This window comes from Calidris pugnax, unplaced genomic scaffold, assembly GCF_001431845.1.
Source record: "Calidris pugnax isolate Ruff unplaced genomic scaffold, ASM143184v1 scaffold245, whole genome shotgun sequence".
In the NCBI taxonomy this organism is placed as follows: domain Eukaryota; kingdom Metazoa; phylum Chordata; class Aves; order Charadriiformes; family Scolopacidae; genus Calidris; species Calidris pugnax.
This window is the reverse complement of record NW_015090982.1, coordinates 506,453-530,549: the sequence shown is the minus strand read 5'-3', so window position 1 is coordinate 530,549 and position 24,097 is coordinate 506,453. Positions and strand designations below refer to the sequence as shown.

General features: G+C 54.8%; 1 long non-coding RNA gene across 1 annotated transcript in view; it reads left to right on the top strand.

Annotated features, from left to right (window-relative positions):
- The window catches only part of LOC106894824, an 82,731-nt gene extending 76,654 nt beyond the window's left edge, over positions 1-6,077 (top strand). Inside the window, exon 3 of the long non-coding RNA XR_001413316.1 lies at positions 5,997-6,077. This is a non-coding gene — a long non-coding RNA (uncharacterized LOC106894824). The remainder of the gene's footprint in view (positions 1-5,996) is intronic.
- The last annotated feature ends 18,020 nt before the right edge of the window (positions 6,078-24,097 follow it).

Sequence of the window (24,097 nt, the reverse complement as noted above, 5' to 3'; positions counted from 1 at the left end):
GAAATTAATGAGGCCAAAGTTTTAAAACAAACAAAACAAACAACCCCCCCAAACAAACCAAAGCAAAAAAACACACTATTTCCCTCCCCATTTAGAGGGGGGAAAAAAGAGTTAAGGGACTTGTAAGGGCGCAGGCTAAGGATGTGTTTGGGACTTTTTTTTTTTTTCCTGTCTAGAAAACCTTCCTGATTATTTTTTAACATTCCCAGCGCACTTGGCCCAGAAGCCGGGCTGGGTTTGGGACAGCAGTTTCAGTTCCTCTCTCTGTTTGTGTTGTCAGAGCCCCCCGACCCCAAAAGCGTCTATTTTTTCGCCTCGCATTTCATGAATCGGAAGTACCTGTCGCTCCTGGAAGCGCTGGACGGAGGAGGCCGATGACCGGCCTTTCCCGAATCCCAAAGACAGCATCCAGCAGGAATTCTGACCTCCCAATTTTAAGCCAAGCGAGCCGGGGGACGGTGGTGAGGGCAGTGCCCGCCGGGCCGCGGGGCAGCCGTCCCAGTGGCACCACCGAAGGGCACAGAGTTGCCAACCCCTTCCCCACGGCCGGGCAGCATTCCCGGAGATTTTAGCATCCCCACAAAAACAGCCAAGCCATATTTTTGCCGCTCGGTGAGTTCTGCAAGAGGCCGGGTGCTGCCGGCAGCCACGATACCCCAGCCCCGCGGCTGCTCCGGTGGGGATGGCTCTGCGGCTCCACGTCCCCTCTCGCCTTCCCCTGCTCCCCGTGGGGCTCCCGGGTGGTTTTTTTTCCAGACTCCACCTTAAAATCCCATCTCGGCGTCGGCTGTGCCTCCCTTGGCTCAGCCTGGCTTCGGGAGAGGAGCCCGGCCCAGGCTAAAATTGTGCTGTTGACTCAGGCGCTGGCAGCGGCCGGCACACCACACCACACCACACCACACACCACTTCAAGGCAGTTAAAAGAGCATTTGGGGTCTCACCCCACGGAGGAAGGACCGGGCGGGTTTAACCCTGCGAGGACAAAGCCCTGCTTCCCTCTCCCGGGGGGGTGCTGCGGGAGAAAGGGGATAAATAGGGGAGCAGCATGGATGGCAAGGAGGGGTACCAAAATGGGTTGGTTTAACCCATTTTTACCAGATGGCATGGGGAGTTTGGGCAGGACAAAAGGAGGGTGTTCACCACCCAAAATTGGGGTTTTCCCCTTGGAGCAGGGTCTGGGTGTCAGCACCTACATCACTCTGGAGGAGATTTTAACAGCCCGTATCGCTTCCCGCTCTGCTGCTGCAAGGTGAAGGGCAACCCCCTGGCTCTGTCCAGCTGTTGTGACCGTCAACATCTGGGAAGGGATGGGGAGGCATCCCTGAGGATGGCCACCACCGACACCCGCCGTGGCTCTCAGCTGCTGCCCTGGTCAAGCCCAGAGCTTGGTACCCCCTTCCCAGGGCACTGCCTGGCCGTGCCAGCGGCTCACGCTCCGGGCTGCAAGGGGACAAGTCCCCATCGCCCCGTGTCCTGGTGTGTTTTATTTTTTCCAGGGTGACATTAAACAAACTGAACTTTAAAAAAAAAAAAAGGTGAGAATTTCAGCAGATAAAAACGCGGAGCGGCAGCCGTTCGCAGCAGTAAACACCTTGGAAAGTCGCTCTCAATTTTTCTCCCCACCACCACCTCCCTGCCTCCCCTCCTCTCCCTCTCCTTCCCTCTCTTAAGGTAGCAGCGTGGGAGCTTTGCCAAAACATTGCGGTCCCGTGGGGAAGCTTTCCTCTCACTGAAAGAGCCCTTGCGCCTGCCAGCCCAATTAAAACAACGTGAAAGGAAAGCAGCATCTGGAATTGCGCTGCCTCTCACAGCCAAGTCACAATTGTTTAGTCTGAAAGTCGTTTCAGGGAGAGCGGGGCTGGCTGGCTGCGCAGTGGCCCCCACATCTGGATTTGCGGCTAGACAGCCTCTTTGGCTGCAGTCCTGTGTGCATGTGCATTTTTAACTTTAGGATATGCTGACAAGTTAAGAAGTCAGAAAGTCAGTCACAGTAACAGCCTCCGCGGCCCCTTCCTCCCTCCGCCCCTTTCTAACACACACACGCAGTTGACTAAATACAATTTTCTGACATCCTTTCATCTGGAGAGAGTTTCTTCCCTTTCCAGCCTGCAGCCCGGGTCCCCGATGAGTTATTTGAGCCGAGCCAACACATGTGAACAAAAAGTCTTCTCTTCGGCGTATGCTCAAGGGCCCGTCTGTGCTACCCACGTTTCGCCGGCAGCGGGGCTCCCTCCTGCTCCGTGCGGGGACCCTCGTGGCCACCGCGCTGCTGCCCACGGTGGGGACAGGGGATGGAAAGGGGCCCGGGGGGGATGTGGAAGGGGCTGGGGATCTTTGGGGTCAAGCTGCCCGTCGGGGTGTCCAAAAAAATGAGCTACTGATCCCAAGCGGCGCTGCGGGAGCGTTTCCAAGTCAGACTCACCAGGTTTGGGCCAAAGCTTTGGCCTCCATTTATTTTTTCCCTCTGAAGCCCTGGTTGGGGCTGAGGTGTTGGAGGGGTTGGTCATTCATACGGCAAGCAGGATCCCCCCAAAAATGGGATGGGGAGGGCAAATGTGAGCTTTTATAGACACAGCTCAGGAAGGGCCACTGACCACGCTGCCGTTAAGAGCTTGTGTTGGTTCATGCCGTGCCCAGAAACACCCTGAGCCCCCACCAGTGTGGGTTTGCCTTCCCAGGAGCCAGGACCAGCAGCAGAGGGAGTGGGGATGGCCCAGGAGCTGATGCTCAGATGGCACTGCAGCAACCACCATGGTCCATGGTGGTCCATGGTCCAGCCTCCATGGTGAGCACCAAAACGCTGCCGGGTGAACCCATCAGGACGGGCACAACATCCCATCCTCCCGCAGGACCCACCCAGGAGTGAGGGGCTTTGGAAAAAAGCCCTTTTTTGTAATGAACGACTCCCCTCCAGGCTGCCAGACACATGGCCCCAGCCGAGGCAGCAGCATCGTGCCTGGCTCCCGCTTGGATCCCCCTCTGCCCAGCTGGGCTTCGCCGGCTTCATCTGCGCCGGAGCCGTAAAACGGCGATAAAATAAGGGAAAGTTTCCATTTGAAGGGAGGTGGCTGTTACGGGCCGGGGGGCCCCCGCTGCCACCTGGCCCCTGGCTGGGCTCTGCTCTCAGACTTGCACCAACTGCACGGAGCCTGCTCCGCTTTGCGGCCACGAGTTTGCAAAAGTGGCTACTGATTTGGGGGCTGCGCACAGCCAGGGATCCCGGGCACCCCAGGCTTATGGGTTCCTGTGGAGAAACACCCATTAAAGCAAATGCCATAAATCCAGGGTCTGAAAAGCCCAGGGGGGGCAACGCTCCAAGGTTTCCCCAAGCACAGGGAAGGTCGGGACTGGGCAGCTCTTTGGGTTTTCCCCTTGGTTTCCATCTGGAGCTGAGCTCATCCCGCCCTTCACCCCAGCATCAGGCCTGTGCTCAGCCTGGGGTAACCAGCCCCCAGAGATGGGGCTACACGGGGGGCAGGGGGTGTCCCAGGGAAGGGCTGGATGCCCTGAGCCCTGTCCCCGGGATTTGGGGTGAGCTGTGGGACTTGGGGGGGGTCTGCATTCCCGGCTGCCCTTCCTCTCCCGCAGCGTCCCTCCGGCTGCCCCGCCGTGTGCAGGAGCGTCGCTACCAAACTGGTTTAGCAGCTCTGGAGGGCGAGTTATGTTGTTTCGAAAGGCTCCCAAATACATGTTGTTCACAAAGCTCTCCTGTATAAATAAATACCAGCATTTCTCTCCTGACCTTTGCTCTTTTGCCGGGTTTCTCCTAAACGCCGAGCACACCAAACCGCCTTGAAACCCTGGAGAAACCCCACATCACCCGCTCTCCCCGTCTCCCTGCGCGGGGTGGTGCAGGGAGACATCTGGGAACTGTCTTCTTCATCCTCCTCCCACCCGGCAGCCTCGGACCTCGGCCTCGCCGGAGACCCAGAAGCGTCTGAGTTTCTCCTGCCTGGAGCTGAGGGGCCGGAGGAGGGATGGAAAAGCAGCCCCATCAATGCCAGCATTCACAAATCCCATGTGAGGCTCCAGCATATTCCGAGATGGGCTGAAAACCCCGTGCCACGGGGCAATAATGGGGGTCCCCAATAAATTTCTTGGGGTTTTCTTTATTTGCCTTCTGCTTCCCAGGCCCGTCGGGGCAGTGAGGTCCTATCTCCAGTGTGGCTGGGTGGCCAGAGCTGTTGCAATTTTATCAGGAGTCTCGTGGCAGCCGGTGTTTACTCTGAAACCTGTCCTGTGGCTTTGTTCCCACCGGCCTGCTGAAACCCTGGGAGATCCAGGGAGCTAGAGGGCCACGGGGGAGGAAAAAAAAAAAATCATATGGCAATAAAAGAAAATAAAACCTTTAGGAGCCTAGACCTGATTGTAACCTGATGTAACGCATCCTGGGTGGCTGGTTTTTGGTGGTGCAAGAACCTCATCCTCTCCCTGTGGGGCAGAGCCCCCGAGGATGTTGGATGGCAGAGCATCGCCTGTGCCGGCTCCGGGCTCTCGCCCACCCTGGGGTTGTTCCTGCTGTTGGAAAGCTGTGCCTGCTATCGATAACCCCCTGATTGATGGCTGGGTAAACTCGCCTTGTTTACCAACGTGGGTGTCATACTGACAACAAACAGGTCTCTACCTGAGTGTGTCATAAGCGAGGGAGGAGGGTAAATAAGAAATGACACGTAATGCTGCAAAGCCCTGGGCTGCTGGAAACCAGGGAACAGATTCCTCCTCTGCGTGGCACGTTGCAGCAGAAACAAATCGAAGGCTCGGTCACCTCCTTGGAAAACACTGCAGAAAACAATGTAAACTGGTTGAAAAAAGAAAAAGGAGGAGGAATGTTTTACCCTGTCGCTAGATTGCAGGGTCTTTGGGGCAGGGACCATCTTTCTTCAGAGTGTGCCCAGCACACGGGGACATCGTGGCAGGGCTCTGGAGACAGCTCTGTGGGGCAGAGCACCTTCTGCATCCCCCCGTGGAGCAGTCCCCGTGCTGTAGGTGCCCTCACGGATGGTGAGGGGTGGCCGAGGTCCCCCCTGTACCTGGGGCCGTGAGCCCAGGTCATGCCTCGCTGCATCCTCTCCTGCACTACATCAATGAGCAGTAATTACAGCCGGGCCAAAATCTTCTAATTACCTTGCTGTGGAGTGCTAGGCAAACCCACAGCTCTGGTGAAATTAGCCTGGGTTTCACCAGAAAACCCATCAAAGCCTGTAGAAAAAGCCTCACTGAAGCAGCTGCCCTGGGTATCCCCAGGTACGAGCGAGGACAGATCCTGCTGGGCTGCCAGCTCCGCTTCCCCCCTTCCCCAGGCGTCTCCAAACACATCCCACTGCATCCAGCCTTCCTGCTCCAGCCCTTCCCGCTGGCAGGACCCTGGGGGACATCCCTGTGCCCCCACACACCGTCCTCCCTGCACCCGTGGGCTCTTTGGCTGCTTGCAGAGAGGGCAGGACCAGGGGCTCCCAGGCACGAAACCACCCTGGGGTGATCTCTAGAGACACTGCCAGGTCTCAGGAGGCCTGGGCTCTGCCCGTTGCAAACCATCGTGACAAATCCTCCCAATGGTGTGAGAACCTTTGGGTTTGGTTGAACCTGGAGCAATCACTGCGAAGCCATGGGTGAGATGCAAAAGGCTCCAGTTAAAATCCAGGTGTGATTTCTCAGCACGGTGGGCAAAATGCTCTTCCCACTGGATGGTTCAGCTCCTCCAGAAGCACTTCCAATCTGTCCTCTCCCTTTTCTTCTTCTTATGGCAGAGTCAAGAGCAGCAGATCAACCTCACTTGAAGCAGGGCCATCTAGTATTTAAACTCAGGTCCAATTCCTCCCATTTACTTCCCAAGCATCCTTGAGCACATCATTTCCCTCAGCCTCAGGTTCCCCACCTGTGAAATGGGGCTGAAAACGCACTGAGATGGTATGAAGTGCCTCGGGCCGTACTGACGTCCTCGCTGCTCTGGCAGCAACTCTGATGTCTCTCGTTTGTGTATTATTTTTTTTTTCCAGAGGTTTAATGAATCCTGCTCTGGGAGCCCATCGGCGTGAGGGCGGCGTGCCCCGTGGAGGTGCTGAGCTGGTGATGCCGAGAGCTGCTGGAAATCTGCAATCTCAGGGAGCCCCACACCGATGGCAGGGATGAAAAACTTCATGGGAATAAGGAACGCCACGGGATAACAAGGTGGGATGCTGGAGGTGCCAAGGGTGACACTAACAGGGACAAAACTTCTCATTCACTCCTCCCTGCCCAGTCCCCTCCACCCGTGCCACACACACACACACACGCACACAGAGTTTCTGGGTTTATTTTATATTTTCCCTCGTAAAGATTTGTGTCCGTGCTGCTCTCGTATCAAAGCTAGCAGTGGCCCCTAGGATAAACACGCGGTCAGAAGACAGAAAACTCCAGGCTAAAACACTATTCGTTTCACCCATAGCAGCATAAACTGAGAGGCTTTTAAGAAGGGCGAATGGTTTTCAGTAAATCTCTCATATCAGCAGAAACCTTTGAAAGAGTTTGTTTAAAGGCTGTGGAGATAAACAGCCCGGCCAAGTGTTTGTTTAAGATGTATGTACTCTGTGTCGACTGGTAGGCTGGTATTTATATCAAGGGGTGGGGGGGGAAGGAGGGCTGGGATCTTTTTGACCCTTTGCTGGCTGAGGCTGCATGAACTGGGGTGTTTTGAGAGCCTGGGGGGGTGGGGGGTGTCCGGGCTGGGGGTCATGCAGGACCCTGGGCTGCAGCTGGGGACAAAGCCAGGCTGGGGGGAGCGAGGGGGTGCGAGGGCTTTGGGTGAGAGTCAGCATTTCTCTGCCCTGCAGAGGTCCTGGCTGCGACGGCCGTGCCAGGCACCGGGGAGATAAATGTCTGGGGAGGGATTCCCCACCTCGGACAGCCTGGGAGCTTAAATAAGCCCCGTGGAGGGAAGGGGAGGGAGGAAGGATGCACAGCCCGGGGGAAGCAGAGGGCTGAAGCTCAGCCCCGCTCGCCCTTGGCCATGTGACAGCCTGGGGCTGACACAGGAGCCCAAAGTCACGGCCCCAGCCCCTCGCCGTGCGGCTGGAAACGGCCTCTCGGCAGCTGGGCAGAAGGTGAGGAGAATGAAGGTGTGTTGTATTTCAGCTGACATTGGCTGGAGGTGGCTGGCAGCAGCTGGCACGTCCCAGCCACCATGATCCCAGAGACGGGACCATCCCGGGAGAGCTGGCGTGTGACAGCCTGGGGCTGACACAGGAGCCCAAAGTCACGGCCCCAGCCCCTCGCCGTGCGGCTGGAAACGGCCTCTCGGCAGCTGGGCAGAAGGTGAGGAGAATGAAGGTGTGTTGTATTTCAGCTGACATTGGCTGGAGGTGGGAAGGATGCACAGCCCGGGGGAAGCAGAGGGGTGAAGCTCAGCCCCGCTCGCCCTTGGCCGTGTGACAGCCTGGGGCTGACACAGGAGCCCAAAGTCACGGCCCCAGCCCCTCGCCGTGCGGCTGGAAACGGCCTCTCGGCAGCTGGGCAGAAGGTGAGGAGAATGAAGGTGTGTTGTATTTCAGCTGACATTGGCTGGAGGTGGCTGGCAGCAGCTGGCACGTCCCAGCCACCATGATCCCAGAGACGGGACCATCCCGGGAGAGCTGGTGGGACGGGGGGCTCTTGCACCCCCCCAGAGGAGCAGCACCACCGGGCTGGGGAGGTGCCTGCCTCACTTCTTGCTTTTAATCATTGCTGGCCCCATTAGGTCCAAGATCCAGCTCTGCCTGTGTCCATCCCAGCCATGTACGCACCCGAGCACCCGCTCAGCACCCTCAGGGTCCTGCAGCGGGGACCCTCCTGCACCCCTGCAAGGTTTGGGGGGGTCAGTCTGCCCTCTCCCACCCAGCCAGGAGACAACTCCAGCCAAGACAGGAGAACGGAGACTTTCCTGGCCACAGTCCGGTTCTGTCACCTTCCCTTTGAACCATCCGGGTATGTTTTTTACACCCCCTAAACTAAACAAATCATGGATGCTTCAGCAGCCCATCCCTGGAAGGAGGTGCAGTCAGGAGGGACTTGCTCTAGATTTACCCTTGTGTAACAAGAAGCAGAATTTGGCCTGTTTCCTGGGCTGGGAGGGTATGTGATACCCATCGGCTGAGCTGGGCACGTGAATAACACTTATAGCATCTCCCCTCGTCCTGAGGGATCCCAAAAGCACACACAAATCTTCCAGCTGCGCTTCACGTTCCTTCTGCCACTTCTCCCTGCAAGGTTTGGGGGGGTCAGTCTGCCCTCTCCCACCCAGCCAGGAGACAACTCCAGCCAAGACAGGAGAACGGAGACTTTCCTGGCCACAGTCCGGTTCTGTCACCTTCCCTTTGAACCATCCGGGTATGTTTTTTACACCCCCTAAACTAAACAAATCATGGATGCTTCAGCAGCCCATCCCTGGAAGGAGGTGCAGTCAGGAGGGACTTGCTCTAGATTTACCCTTGTGTAACAAGAAGCAGAATTTGGCCTGTTTCCTGGGCTGGGAGGGTATGTGATACCCATCGGCTGAGCTGGGCACGTGAATAACACTTATAGCATCTCCCCTCGTCCTGAGGGATCCCAATAGCACACACAAATCTTCCAGCTGTGCTTCATGCTCCTTCTGCCACTTCCAGGGCAGGTCCTGGGGTCAGGATCGGGGTGTCCTACACGTCTGCTGGACCTGGGAAGTGAAGGGGAAACGCTGCAAACAGCTGACTCTCTCAGGTGGAAATTAAACGCTGAGAGCTAAGTCCTCAGCTTGTTTAAATCAGCATCTTAACACCGGTGCGGGTGGAGTAGCACCAATTTACACTGGTTGATTGGGCCCAGGGTGTTTTGAAACCCAGCCAATGCTTGTAGCTTCCACCACGGGCGGCCCAGGGGCACCTGGATAAAAGGGGCTCAGTCCTCAGGTTGTGTTTCCCTGGGAAGATGGAGCCTCTCTCTCTGCTGGGGTATTTACACCCCCCAGGGCAGCGTGTTGGCACCATGGTCCATAACTCCTTGTATGGTGGATGAAGTTCACGTGCCCATCACATTGGGATCCCAGGAGCACTCGATGTGTAAGGTAAGTCTTGTTTTAGGTACCAAATCCTCAAAGGTGTAGATGGGGCTGAAAATTGGCGTGATAATTGTATGTGATGTTTTATAGCCAGGAAAATATACAGACTGCTCTCCTAACCTGCTGTGCTTTAAGCATTGAAGCTGTTGAGGCCTCCAGCTCTTGCAGGCATCATATAGATTCATAATTAGTGCAAATCCCATGGTTTAAAAAGAAAATTCTATCCACAAATAGAAGAGAAACCTTTTTAATTAGCATGAACTGGACTTTGGAAGAAAAAAACCCTTCAACTGACTGAGGCTTTTGTTTACAGAAAATCAGATGATCCTGTTTTGAGCTTTTAAAACTGTTGTCATATTTTTAAGTGTTAGAGGTACTAAATGTTCTCCAAACAAATCTGTCGTTCTCCCCCCAACCACCACTTCTGGACTGCACAAATGAGGCGCTATCAGGCTGCTCCTGTTTCCTTATTTCCACTCTGAAAGATTGCTAAAGCTGACCTGCTTTTGAAGTGGTTTGATTTAGCCAAAACTAGGATATATTTTTTTTTGTTGTATTTACCCTCCTTGCTCACTGAACTGCCTGTTCAGATCACCTGGCTGTTGGGGCACCTCAAAGTTTTTTATGGAAATCCTTGTTTTTGATACTACTGCAGACACTAACATTCAAGACACGTTTGGGGTGAGCCCCCAAGGCTGCTTGGCTGGAGCCTGTGTCCCCCCCAGGTCGGGGCAGTGCTGCCTGGGAGAGGATGCTCAGAGGGTTGGGTCTCACAGGTGGCATCAACACCTCCTTCTAATATCTTCTTTTAAGTCTTGCTACAAAAAGGCTTGGGACCTTCCTCATTCACATCCTGCAGTACTTTTATACAAAGTTTTCCCAACCCTAAAGCTTCTTCCCTGCAAAGGAAGCCCCTTTCTGCTCCCCCTGTGCTGGAAGGTGGAGAGCAGTAGATCCGTGTTCTTTGCAGCAGCATTTATACTGTGTGGCCCTTATCACCTGCCCTCCTTGGCCTTCTCCGGGCCAGACTAAACATGTGCAGCTCCTCCAGTCTCTCCCCATGGGTCATGTTTTCCAAACCTCTTATCATTGCTTCTCTGCTTGTCTTTGAACTCCCTCCAGCCTCCCCCCGAGGGGTGGCAGGACCATGGGCTGGGTACCCAGAGCTGAGCCCTGTGTGATGCCCCACAGCTGCAGCCTCTCCTGCTCTGTCCACACTCAGCAATTTATTGGTTAATACTGAGCTTGCGATCAAATATAAATCCCAGTTCACTCTTCACTGCACCCCTGGCTCGCCAGCCATTCAGAAAGTTGTAGTTTTTGCTTGTGCCCGTGCTGTTGGCCTGACTGCAGCTCGTTGGGTCATTTGTTCCTCTTACCAGGATGGTTTGAACACTAATGCTGTCCCTCCCCGCTGGCAGCCCCTCCAGGCTGCTCTTACAGACACTGCCCATGTACCTTCTGGGTGGGACTTAACCCACCATCGAAAATAGTGCCCAGGTCTGGGCTGGGGACACCCCCTCCTGCCCCAGCCCTGAGAAAGCCCTTTTGGTTTGATCACAACCTGCTGACAGCTCCTGGTGTGGTTTCCCACCCAGCTATGCCTCTGCAGGAGGAGGATTTCATCTGGAGACCATGGTACCTTTATGTGCTTATGAGGACATCAGGGCACCCAAAGCCTTCCTGGAGCCCGTGTTGGATCTGCTGCAGAGAGCAGAGATCTGCTGCTCTCCCCGTTCCTGCTGGGGCAGGCTCCTTGGCACGGAGGGAAATTGCCCTGGTGCAGAGTTCTAGACAAACCCATCTCTGCGCCATTATCTTTTAGCTCCTTACAAATTGATTGCTTAATAATCTATTTGTGTATTTTTCTGAGTATCAATTTATTCTGACTAATCCCCCCCTTTAATCATAGATGTTATGATTGTCTTGTCGGGCTCTCTGGGAATTCACCATCTGAGCTCTTGTAGATGGAAACCAATGGATCAGAGAGGGCTTTAGTCCCTTCTTTACGTACAAGAGGGATCCACAGAGGTTTCTCCAAACCTGGCCCCACTTGGAGCAGTGGCAGCATCTGAGGGGGAGCTTGTGACACCACCCCCCCCAGTCTTGGGGCTCCGTGTGAAGAGCCCCCAGGCTGGATACTGGGGAAGCAGCAGCCAGAGAGACACGGGGCTTGTCTTGGCTTTGTACTGATGTGCCAGGAGATGTGCCAGGTTTGCTTCCAGCCCTCTTGGCAAGGCCATCTCACTTCTGCTCTTTGCCGTGCGCGTCTCCTCACTGTGTACCACGAAAGCAAATCCTGAGAAACCACTTTCCTCGCTCGGTGGGAACTTGGAGCTTCTCGATTCTTTTTCCAGCCCATAAAACGCCCGTTCCCCTCCCTGGCTCGGTCCTTCTCCACCCCCTCCTCATTTCTGTGCAAAGGAAAGCCCTGTGTGAGATACTGATTTAAAACCCAGAAGCCAATACTTTTCTTTTCAAACCTCGGCATTTCATCTCTCCTCTAAGAAGGAAGGAAGCCCCTTTTGTTGAGTACACAGCCTGTAATTTCCCTGTCAGATCCTAGCAGCAGGTCAGTGTTGTGACTGACTGAGTGAGGATCGCTCCCTTAAGGGTAATTACACTAAATTTCCTTTTGAAGGACAGCTTTCTCTGGATATGATACAAGGAACCCGCTTTTTTCCATTCACTTAAATTCATGAATTCAGCGGCTGTCACCAAGTGCTCAGCAGTTGGGGACTTACACCCCTTCCAGCTCCACGGCGGAGCCCGAGGAGGTGGCGATGGGGACACGTGGCAGAGCCCCCGCCGTGGTGCCCATGGAGGAGTTGAGCTGGGATGGACCACACTGGGACTGGGAGCTTCTGGTGGATGCGGAGGATGGGAGAGGGCTGCAGACCCTCTGGGATTCCTCGCCCACCTCACTGCATCTTCTCACTGCTCTTCCCTTCCTTCCACCTGGGTGGCATCGCAAGGCTCCATCCATTACTCTCTGGCATCTCGATTGCTCCTGTGGGCTCACCCACCATGTGTCCAGGAGTCACTCATCAACAACAAACAGTTAAAAGGAAGAAAATAGGCTGGAAATATCAATGCACTTTGGTAACAATAAACCCTGCTTTTAATTTATGCTAATATGTAGGGTTGTGGTGACAGTAAGAACAAAATTACAGAGTGGCTTTCTAGCTGGTAATTATCCCTCCATTTTCGTTGCTCGGGAAGATGGACACACAATTATGCTCTCTTGCTGTATATTAATACGGATTCTTGACATCTTCAGCAGACCTGGAGCTGTCATCGGGCTTTTTGTCTACTTTAATTGAAAATTAATGGTTACTGTGTTACCACGGAAACCGTGGCAATGGACGCCAATAGCGCTCACATATCAAACAGGCACTGGTGGCATTGTCTGTCCGTGTTGACCTTGAAAGTTAAAAGAAAAACTTAAATAAAAAAAAAAAGGGGGAGAGGGGTAGGAAAGAAGGGGAGAAAAAAAAAAAAAGCCCTTGAAAACAGAGGGTTGGATCCTGTGAATCAAGGGGAGGGGAGAAGGGGAAAGAGGGATGAGAAGGAAAAACTTGGTGCCTTTTGTAGCTGGTTTGGGGGGAGAAAAAAGAGGGAGCTTCGAAATGAGAGAGTCGGAGTCGCGAAGTGGAGAAGGATGTTTGAGTATAAACCATCCGGGGTCCTGTGAGCAGCTCCAGGGCTGCGGGGGCTCCGTGGCCTCCAGTCACCGTGTGGGGCTGGTGGGACCCCGGAGCAGCCTCTGGGAAGGTGGGTCTCCAGCTCAGCTCCCCAGGCTCCCAACCCATGTCAGCATGAGAGAGTCGGAGTCGCGAAGTGGAGAAGGATGTTTGAGTATAAACCATCCAGGGTCCTGTGAGCAGCTCCAAGGCTGGTGGGACCCCGGAGCAGTCTCTGGGAAGGTGGGTCTCCAGCTCAGCTTCCCAGGCTCCCAACCCGTGTCAGCCCTTCCTGGGGACACGGTAGGGGAAGCAGAGCAAAGCTGTGACACCAGGTGACAAGTGGCTGAGTCTCTTCTTGGTGCCAGGGTGAAAAGGGAGCAGGGGACGGGCAGCAGCCGTGGGGAGGGGGTTCCAGCCCACAGTGGGTCCTGCTTTCTTGCACCTAAGGGAGCTGCTTAATTGGCCTGGCTTTTCCTCCTCCTTTCTTGCTCTCCTTGAGGTTCCCATGACCCGTGGCCCTGCCTTTAGCTGGGGCTGGAGCACAGGGAGAGGCAGCTGCTCCGCTTTCCCATGCGCAGGGAAATGCCACCTCGGAGCAAAGGGATTTGCAGCTGGTAAGAAAGTTGTCACCACCCCGGTGTCCCCACTGCCCCTGCCTGGGAGGAAGGCAGAGAGGTCCCTGCTGAGAAGCACATGGAGAATGGAAGTGGGAAGAGTTTGGCTGGGAAGTGGAAGAGTGAGATTTCAGAAACCCCTGTGAAAAGGCAGATATTCCCCAAGCCCCCCCAGCTGCTTGGTGCTGCTTCATGCACCGTCCCATGGGCCAGCCCTCTGTCCTCCAGCCTGTCCCTGCTGCCACTGCCCCGCTGCAGGGGGGAGGCAGAACGTGCCCAGCTCATCCTCACTCCCCTCACAAACATCTCCAGATGCAGCACCAGCCCCTTCAGGAAGGCCATCGGGTGCCTTTTAAAGCCGGGAGCCCGTCCTCCTCCCGAGCAAACAAGAAGACAAACACGGCAGAGACGCGCCTGAAAGCCAGAGTCTTTTTTCATTTTCCCCGCATCCCTGATCCCAACCTTAATCCCCGCTCTGAATCCTGTCAGCCCGGCTGTTCTAGCACTGACATTGCTGCAGGCATCTTCTCCGCTGCCTTCCCTCAGATCTGCCTCCTCCTGGGACCTCTAAAGAGGACTCTGAGATTTCTGTGTTACTGGATGATTCGCTCCGTGCCCTCCAGCAAAGCGCCGGGGTTCCCGGGGGGGGATGCAGGCAGAGGGGGGGGACACGGGGGTTGTGATGCCCGTGGATGCTCCAGTGTGGCAGCCAGGACTCGGGACAGTGACTGCAGGTTCTGGCCATCTCATGGGGGTCAACCAAAAGCGAGGGGTGGGCAGGGAAAGAAGGTGCTGCTGCCTCTCACTGGTGCCCGGTGAGGGAGATGAAACCATCACCCCAGGACAGCCTATACTGATTTTTTTTTTTTTTTGTTACTGGATGATTCGCTCCGTGCCCTCCAGCAAAGCGCCGGGGTTCCCGGGGGGGGATGCAGGCAGAGGGGGGGGACACGGGGGTTGTGATGCCCGTGGATGCTCCAGTGTGGCAGCCAGGACTCGGGACAGTGACTGCAGGTTCTGGCCATCTCATGGGGGTCAACCAAAAGCGAGGGGTGGGCAGGGAATGAAGGTGCTGCGGCCTCTCGCTGGTGCCCAGTGAGGGAGATGAAACCATCACCCCAGGACAGCCTATACTTTTTTTTTTTTTTTTGCTGTCAGGTCGTTACATTAATGATGCGCTGGAGTATTTTGCCCAACCCGCCATCGATCAGAGGCTGTAAATGCTCGGTGATAGACACATCACTGGAGAGCTGCTCTGGAGGAGCCTGTCTGCCTTTCTCCTTGCCCACCCACATGGCCTTGGCGTGAGCAAGCCCACGGCCTGGCTGGGGTGGGGGTAAACTACAGGAGAGAGCAAAGGGCTTTCTCTGTGTTCAGAGGGGCAGGTGCCACCAGCCCTGTCCCCTGTTTGTGTGACCCTGGGGAGCATCTACTCCTGGTGATGGTGCAGGGACCTGGGCTAAGCCTGTCCTTCTTTAACCCTCTGAGATGCAACTGGAGAAGGGAAGGGGAGAAAAGCCTGTAGGCTGAAGTCTTCTTGCTTGGCTACACCCAGTTGCAGCAGCAGCATGGGACAGGGATTTCTGCCTCTGGAGCTCGGGTGGCACCGAATCCCACATCCCCACACCTCTGCCTCCAGGCGGGTGGAAAACCAGGATTGTTCCATGACTGGGAGTCACAGGCTCCCTGTTCAGGCAGGTTTCCTCCCTGAAAACCAATCGACCTGAGCTGCAAACTCCCCACCAGGCGTTTCCATCACCTTGAAAGAGGGCTGGCGATGTCTCACACCCATCCTCGGGCTCTACGGCCCCTTCCCTGCTCCCTGGCAGGGACGGGGTGGAATAGGATGGAGACTGGCAGCCCCTGGTCCCCCTGATGTTGTAACCCCCCGTGAAACCCTGAACTTCAACCTGTTGTGCTTTGCAATAAGGAGAGGAGCAGTGTCTGTAGGACCTTCAAGGTGGAAAGACAGAGCGAGCTCAGTTATAGGGTCGTGGGGAAGGTCTGCCCCATGATGGTACCTGTGGGGAGGGTCTGTCCCCTACTAAACCCACCTGGGACCCCCCTGGGGGCTGGCACCCTCTTGCTGTGCTTTCATCACCGTTGCTGCAGTGTCTGTGCGGGTGTCAGTGCAGCGGCAGAAAAGATTTTACTGGGTTTTATGTGGGCACTTGGAATATGGGCCATGGGTGGGTATTTTTTTATTTTATTATCTATGTGGGGACTTCAGCAGCACATGTTTGGATTTCATTCGCCTGCGTACGTGGGTTTGATGACAGGAAAGGTGGGCATTTTAATGAACTGCGTAAGACACGGGAACAAGAATGGAAAGGCATTTTCAATAGCCCTTTAATAAATAACAAAGAACCCATCCATTTAAATGTGGTAAGCAATAAAAAATATGTATATATTGTTGAACATATATAGCTCCTGTGAAGTTAAAATCCATTATTAGTCTAAAAAGCTAACTGTGCCTACTACCCAGACAGCAGTATCTTTGCTATCAGGGTTGCTGATGCACAATGGGGGAGGCTCTGAGGTCTTCTGCGTGTGTGGGGCAGGAGAGACCAGTGCCAGGGTCAGTCCCTGGAGATTGAACAGAGGTGTTGGAGGGGCTGCCTTTGTCCACCACCCTTGGTGGAGAACTCCAGCGTGGTGTGGCTGGAGAGGTTCATCTTGGGGCACCGCTGCGCTGTATGATGAGCCCCAGGAAAGAGCTGTCTATTGGGGACCATGAAGTGGTGAGAGCCTGGCCCAGGTTGCCCCGAGAAGCTGTGGCTGCCCCATCCCTGGAGGGGTTCAAGGCCAGGTTGGAGGGGGCTTGGAGCAACCTGGGCTGGTGGGAGGTGTCCCTGCCCAGGGCAGGGGTTGGGACTGGATGATCTTTAAGGTTCTTTCCAACCCAAACCATCCTGGCTGGTGTGGGCACTTGGGGCAAGCCTGTGGGCTGGGACTGGCCACTCTGGTACCCCAGGGATGCTCTGTGAGGTGCCTGGCTGGTGCCAAGGTGGTTACATCGCCCGGCAAGCTCCACACCAAACTCGAGTGCTGCCTTTTTGGCTTGTTCTCCTGGCCTTTTTTGAGCACCCACAGATGAACACAAAGTGGGCTAGAAACCCGGCCGAGTCCTGCAGGAACCCGCCGCGGGGCAGGGGGGGAGGGCTGGATTCCTGCAAGAGCCTGAAAATATCTTTCTTTTTTGAAATGTTTGTATAGCATGACTTGGCCGATTTACCTCATAATATCTCACGTTGGCCTAAAGCCGAGGGCATTAGCAAAACTGTGAGCCAGATAAATGATTCTAGCGCTTTTTCTTCTTCGTATCTGCTGTTACAATAATAAAAAAAAAAAAGGGCCTTTTCCATCCAAGTGCCCTCCCGTTAACCCAGGCGGTGCCGGGCTGGGCAGCAGGACGGGGGGCAGTGGGGGGGCTGTGGGGGCGAATGCAGCCGACGGGAGCAGGGGCCGGGTGTTTGCACAGGCAGGAGTGGAAAAAGCCATGGAGAGCCTTTATGGCTCCTGGCAGAGCCGTCATCCGGCGGAGATGGGGGCTGGAAGCCTGGAGATGGGAGGTCTGTGGGTAGAAACGTTACCCAGAGGGAGCTGGTTTGATGTTCCCAAGCTGTGGTGATAGATGCAGCTCCCAGCAGATGGACATCATCTCCAGAGGCTGCAGGTTCCCTCCAGATGCCATCCAGGTGGTCTCCAGGATGGCATCTCCACTGGTGTTCAACACCAGGGTGAGAGGATTTGGGGTTCATCACCTCCTGGCTGATGTGACCCACAGCAGGAGGTGACACGGGTAAAGAGGTGGCAGGTCCCATGTTGGGAGAGTCACCTGGAGCCGCAGGAGCTGATGGAGGAAGCATCCCCATCTCCTTTGAGCTGCTCTGTGCCCAGAGAGGTGTAACAAGGCACGTAGAAGCCACCGGTGCCGCACAGCCAAGGTTGGCTTTACAGAGGCAAAGGGGCTGTAATATGAAATAACCCCAATTAACCTGCGAGGAATTCCCAGCCCTTATTTTTTGATGCTTGCGGGGAGAGAAGCAGGACCCGGAGGCCTGAGGAGTGCGTCTGGGCTGCTTGTGGAAGGCTGTAAAAATTGCTGGGGCAGGAGGGGGGGGTCAGAGGGACCAGCGGGGTCCGTCCTCCCCCAATCTCCAGCTCAGGCCCTGCAATGGGAACGCGCTGTGACCTGAAGCAAGACGATACTGATTTTACTCTGTTAAATTGCTTTAAAAAAAGGACAACTCCATCAACACCGAAAGTGTTCAGACCCTCAGTGGAGGGTTCAGACTCAGAGCTGGGGTGGTTTTGCTGGGACGTGGTGGCTCCAGTCTGGGCAAGAGCTGGCTTTGCAGCATTTGGGTGAATTTGAGAATGTTTTTGACAATGGTCTCACTGGTGGGACCTCACCTCTGAGATCTGGAGGATGCTGGTGCATCCAGACTCAACCCAAACCAGTTGTAGAGCAGATGTAAGAAAGGGCAAAGCTGTGCAAATACTTGTGTAACGTGTGTGTGTGGGGCTGGGAGACCAGAGGATGATCTTCTTCCTTTCCAGGCACACTGGGGTTATTATGCACAAAACCTCCGGAGAAACAGTTTTCATACATTGTAAAAAGTGATCAGGCCCGTGTGTTTGCTGAATTTAGTTGAGGCAATTCGAAGAGGGTGGTGGTTGCGGAGACGAGATATCGCAACCGACATGGTGTACCCACCGTGATTGCACACCGAGGAACGGGACCTGGATCCCACCAGAGGCAGGGGGGCGGTGGGTCTCGTTTTGGGGAGCTCTGTGCGAGGGGGATGCGATACTCGGGGCTATTTCAGGACAAAGGGGCACGTTCAGCCCTGGCGCAGCTCTCCTGCAGCCCACGGCAGCGCGTCGGGCAGGGATACGGGGAATCGGTGCCAGTTGGGCTCTTACACCCATCCCACCATCTAGGCTCAGGTACCTGATTTGGCCTCTGGGAATTATGCCACAATTAATTGCCGGTTTCCTGGGCGCTGGGATGGGGCTCTGGAGCGAGCCCAAGCGCCGGCTGGGGCTGAGCCGCGCTCCCCGGCACACCCGGCTTGGAGCGGGGTAGGTGCGCGCCTCCCCGAACGTTGGTGACCTCATGCCACAGACATGGATGAGGTCACTGGGATAATTGCTCTCCCAAAACGATGTATCTTGCGGGAAGAGGATGTTATGAAGCCGGAGAACTTGCTAGGGCAAAAAAAAAAAAGAAAAAAAAAAACCACCCCCCCATTACAAAGGAGTTTTGTCCCTTTTGGTTGATTTTTAAGAAATCAAAATAACTTCAAGTAGCAGAGTGGTTATGCTGGCTTTGTCCAACTACTCCTGGCTGGGAAAGCAACAGTGAGCCACCACGCTGATAAAAACAGAGCTATACCATTTAAGTATAAAGAGTGAGAGAATCCTTGAGTTTGTTTTATTTATATTTCACAAAAGTGTTTACCAAAACATTCTCGAAGGAAAAAAAAAAAAAAAAAAACAAAAAAAAAAAAAACCCCAACCCTCCGTTGCACGCCCCTGGCCGAGGGGAAACTCATCAGCAGAAGGTGCCAAGAGCTGGGAACAATAGACCCTGGGCTCCGGGGCCGTGGCAGGAGAAGAGACGGCGGCAGCCGAGATGCGGCGCTGGGGGAAGCCGGGGGGGATAACTGGAGGAGGAAGGTGTGCGGTGCCTGGCGGGGTGGGAGAGGGGCCTTGCAGGGACCTGCCCTCCCCAGGGCACCGCGTGGGTACGGACGCCCAGCTCCCCCCGACGCCAGCCCGGGCTGCGAAAGGGCTTTTCCTGGGGGAAAGAGCTTTGCTGGTCTGGGATCTTCTCCTTCGCCTCCTCCCCGTCAGCTCCTTCCTCCCCCAGTTAAAACTTTTGGGACAGTTCAAGGCAGATGCCCGGGGGGTGCCAGGCTCTGCTGCTGCAGCTTCACTGCCTGGATGAATCCTCAGCAGCGCCGTGCCTCAGTTTCCCTTCCTGCATGATGCTTTGTTATCCCAGCAAAGCTTTCCCAGAGCTTCCCTTGCAAAAATGTCACAGTTATCACTCCCCTAACCCTCCCTTTCCCTGGCGGGGAAAACTCGGAGATGTTTTATCCTCCGGAATAAAGTTGCTGCCGCCCGGGAGAGGCGCGGGCTCCGCTCTTCTCGGGGGTGTTCCTTCTCTGGGCTCTTCTCAGCTGTTTCTTCTCCCCGCAGCCCCGTGACAGGTATTTGAAAAGAAGCTGAGAATAGTCCTATCAAACCTTTGCAGTCACTGGGACAAGCCAGACTTTAAGGAGACTGAGCTTGAGTGAGTTTCACAGGAAAACAAACAGAAATACTTTAGTCACTGCACCAGCAAAAAAAAAAAAAAAAAAAAAAAAAGAAAAGTGGGGAAAAAAATAGCCGCTCTATGGAAAAAATCAACTCTTTCCTGAATAAAGCAGAAAAAAATGCTGCTGTATTGAGCTGTGACATATGGTTACACAAATAGAAACCACAGAGGGGAAAATCATGTTTTCTCTTTCATTATTTATCACTCTCTAACTGTCTCCAGCTGGGTGAGTAAACAGCCTCATTGGGCTGTAATGAGAACAGCCTGCTGCCACTGTGCTCCGGGCTGCCGGAGCCCGATGGTGCGCGGCGCGTGTGCGAGGGGCCTGGGACACACCAGCCCCCCCTCGCCGAGGACACCCGGGCCCCGGCTGCCCTTTGGTCCCTCCTGGCATCGCCACCAGCTCTGGGGTCCGGCGGGATGCAGACACGTGTCCCCGGCCCCCGCAGCATCCCTCCCCTCGGCGAGCGCTAACAAGGTGCAGGCTTGGAGTTAAATTAAGCGGGCTGCTCCCGGTTATTGTTCAGGGGAATTATGTGCCCAATTTCCCCCCTGAGCCGCGTTGCAAATTGACTCCTAAGTGTCCCGTGAAATGGCTGCATAATTTGCACATTTGAGAAGCGGCGGCAGGAACGGGGCTGAGCGCCGGGGCTTGGCTTTGCTTCCTTCTCCACCTCACTCGGTTTTCAGATGGGTTTATCGACGGCTTTTGCCCACCCCGTGGCTCTCAAGGGTTTAATTGCAGGTTCTGTGGGCTCTGCCCCTCCCCAGATTGCATCTTCCCTCCCGTCCCATCTTGGATGGCTCCAAAAAGTGAAGTTTTGGAGCTCTTGCCTCTCTGGGGACCAGAGGTCCCTTCCCACACCCTGCTCCATCCCCAGGAGCCCCAGCGAGGAGCCTCCGCGGACACACGGCAGCTGGGCCCCGTCTCCCAGATCCCGCTGCATTTTCCCATTTGCTTTACTGGGGGGGATCAGACTTTAAGATTCAGATCCCCCTGATTAGGGCAGGCTTTGGATTAGGCTGTGAATTAGGTCAGGGTGTGGGGTGTTTCATCCTCCCGGTTGCTTTGGTGGTTCCCTCCTGCATCTTTCCTGGGGCAGGGCTGAACCCGAGCCTCCCTGGCCAACACGGAGCTCACGTGTATGAACCAAAGGGCGAGTTACACACGTGAAATTGGGCACCAACCACCACGGCAGCCCCTGTCCCTCCTGCTCCTTGCACCCAGCACCGCACCCTGGGGAGGGTGCAGCCATTGTGGGCTCCGTGTGGCACCGAGACACCGCGTCCGTTGGAGCCTTCCGGGGGGAGAAAGGTCTCAGCCAAGAGCCAGAAAGTCCTTGAGCGTGGCCAGCGGTGAGGAGTGATTTCCCATGAAGATTAACCCATTTCTGGAGTCCGGAGCGGTGAAGCCGTCCCCGCTGCGCCGAGGGGCGTTTTGAGCGGAGCCCAGTCCTTCCGACAAATGAAAAACTATTAGTAAACGGAAGCATTTTTAATGAAAACTGACCCAATTTTGCATGCCACTTCTCCTCCCACCTCAGGAACGGTATGTGCCAGAGTTTGAGAGAAATTAGGTCACTGTTGAACAAAGGTCATGAAAGAACATGAAAAGCTTTTCAATGGGAAGCCCCATTTTTTATGGCTTTTTGTGGAAATCCCCTCCCAAATAAAGTTGTAAATAGAGGGGCAAAAAAGTGCAGAGAGCAAATCATCCCCGTGTTTACCCAGTGTGCCCAGTTGGGTACTGCTAAAAAAAATCAGCGGCAGATTTCACCCCTTCTGAACTTGCAGTGAGTTTGGGGAAGAAAAAGAGAAGCAGCCTGGTGAGAACCTGACTTTTTTTTCCCTACTAAATCTTCGCATCCTTGAAGGATGCTGCAGGATGGGGATTTATTGGGGTGGACACCCCAAGAATCCTGGGTGCTCGGGGTGTGGGGAGAGCTCGGCTGCGCCTCTGATTCAGCCCAGCTCAGAAGCACAAACTCCCATCCCATTGACTGAGCCCTTCAACGCCCGCTTTGCTGAATCAAAGCCCTCTTACAGTAAATACTCACTGAGCTTTCACAATCGCCGTCGGATGATCTAATCCCTGCCCGTTTCCCTGGGAAGAGGGAGCCGAGGCAGCTCCTTTCCGCAGAAAACCAGTGTGGGTGAATGCCAGGTTTTGGAATCACTGGGAAACTTTTACAAATAAGCAAAGAAAAGTGAAAGTTTTGGGGTTAGGCTCGCCCAGGGAAGTTTTCCAAAGTGCAGAGGGTAGTTGAGGGGGGTTCCTATAGGATTATTGAGTGTTGTGTCCAGTCTGGGGCACCTCAATCCAAGAGAGATCTTGAGGTGCTGGAGCAGGAGCAGAGGAGGGCAACGAAGCTGGGGAAGGGGCTGGAGAATAAATCTCATGAAGAGCAATTGAAGGAGCTGGGACTGGTTAGTTTGAGGAAGAGGAGTCTGAGGGGACACCTCATCACTCTCTACAACTACTTGAAAGGACATTGTAGAGAGGTTGGTGCTGGTCTTTTCTCACAGGTAATTAGCGATAGAATGAGAGGGAACGGCTTCAAGCTGCAACAGGGGAGGGTTAGACTGGACATTGGGAAGAAATTCTTCACAGAAAGAGTGGTCAGAGAGTGGAATGGGCTGCCCGGGGAGGGGGTTGAGTCCCCATCCCTGGATGTGTTTAAGAGTCATTTAGATGTGCTGTTGGGGGATATGGTGTAGGGGAGAACTTTGTAGAGTGGGGTTGATGGTTGGACTTGATGATCCCAAGGGTCTTTTCCAACCTGAATGATTCCATGATTCTGTGGTTAGGGCCCCTCAGTGCCCTCTCAAGCCCAGCCAAGGTGTGTGTGAATGGAGCAGCAGCCTGAGAAACTTCTGTCTTTGGTTTTGGGGATGAGATGGGGGATGAGGAGGCCTGATCCTGTGACAGAGGCAGCTCCAAGCCATCGTTAGACTGGATTTTTAAAGGCACCTGTGTGTGTACACACACACGTACATATGGATCTGCAAATACGAAAACCCGGTGCACGTTTTCCCCTCACTCTTTCAGTTTGGTCTCGATGGCATCTGGTTGGGGCGGTTGCTCCAGGTGCTGGTGGTGACTGCTCCGTCTGGTCTTGCAGGACCAGCTCCCCCCCTTCTGCTGCCCATCCCTCATCCCGCGTGTGCCATCCCGTCCCCATCCCTGGAGCCTCCCAGCGAGCACAGCCAAGGGCTGCACCAACACTTGTGGCACATGTCCCTGTTGTCCCCAAGCTCTCAGGAGCTGCTCTGTGGCCCTGGTCAGGATCCCAGGCTGCTGTCAGACACAGGGATGCTGCAGGGTCATTAAACAGAGCGAGGTGGTGGAGGAGCCCTCAGTGGCCCCAAACAAAGCACTTTTGTGCTCCCACTGGAGAGCGAGTGGGAAAGGCTTCCTGCTGCCCTGCTTTTGGGGGCTGCTTCCCTCTTTCCGTGTCCTGTCCTGCTGCTGGAGCACTAAACAGGCCACATCCTGACCTCCAGAGCTTTCCTCCAAACCCACACTTCCACCTGAGCACATCTCAACCCCAGCACCGGCTGCTTCACCACCTTCTCCACCTCCACCTCCTCCTCCCGGCCGTGCCGTTAGCATCCTCCCCGTGTAAATTTTAATGAATTGTCATCAGACCAAAGTAATCACCAGTCAGCAAAACTTAATTTTACAAAAAGACAAAAAGAGGCTTCGCTCTAATTGATGGAAAATTGGTCGTTTCTTGTCAGGTTATTGTTCATTTCCCTCCCGCTAATGACTCCGCTCCCGCCAGCCGTGCCCGGCCTGGGAGCCCCGCGAGCATCTCCCGGCCCCGGCGGCTCTCGCCCTGAGCAGAGTCTTTATGAAACCTGAGATGAAGAGGAATATTTTCATTAATGAACTTTCAATGCAATGGGGAACTTTAAAAAAGAGCGAGGAGGAGAGACGATGTCCTGCCCCGGGGGGGTGGCAGGAGCGATGGGAGATGCTGGGCTCTTTCCATCACAGACCACAAGCAAGCAAACGGCATCAATAAGAGAGAGGTGATTACGTTTTTGGGTGCCTTTCTGTTTTAAAAACCCAAGATGAGAGCCAGGTGACCGAGGCTGCAGCCCTGGTGCAAATCTGGCAGAGCTTTGCTGAATTTGTAGACCCCGACATCAGAACTGGCTTTCAATGGGTCTTGCACCAGAGGCTGTCCCACTATCTTAGGATGGGGAAAAGAAGATGGATAATTTTCTTGTCCTTCAAATGTTGGCAGAACAGATCATATTGCCGAAAGTGCCCAGGGACCCTGGGCTGGTCCCATCTTGGTTGGTGGCACCTAAACACCCCCGTGGAGTCGCGTCCCCGGTGCGAGGCAGCCCCCGGCCTCCCCGCGCCGCTCCACGGGCTTGGTCTACACAGGCTATTACGGTAATTTGATAAGCCAGT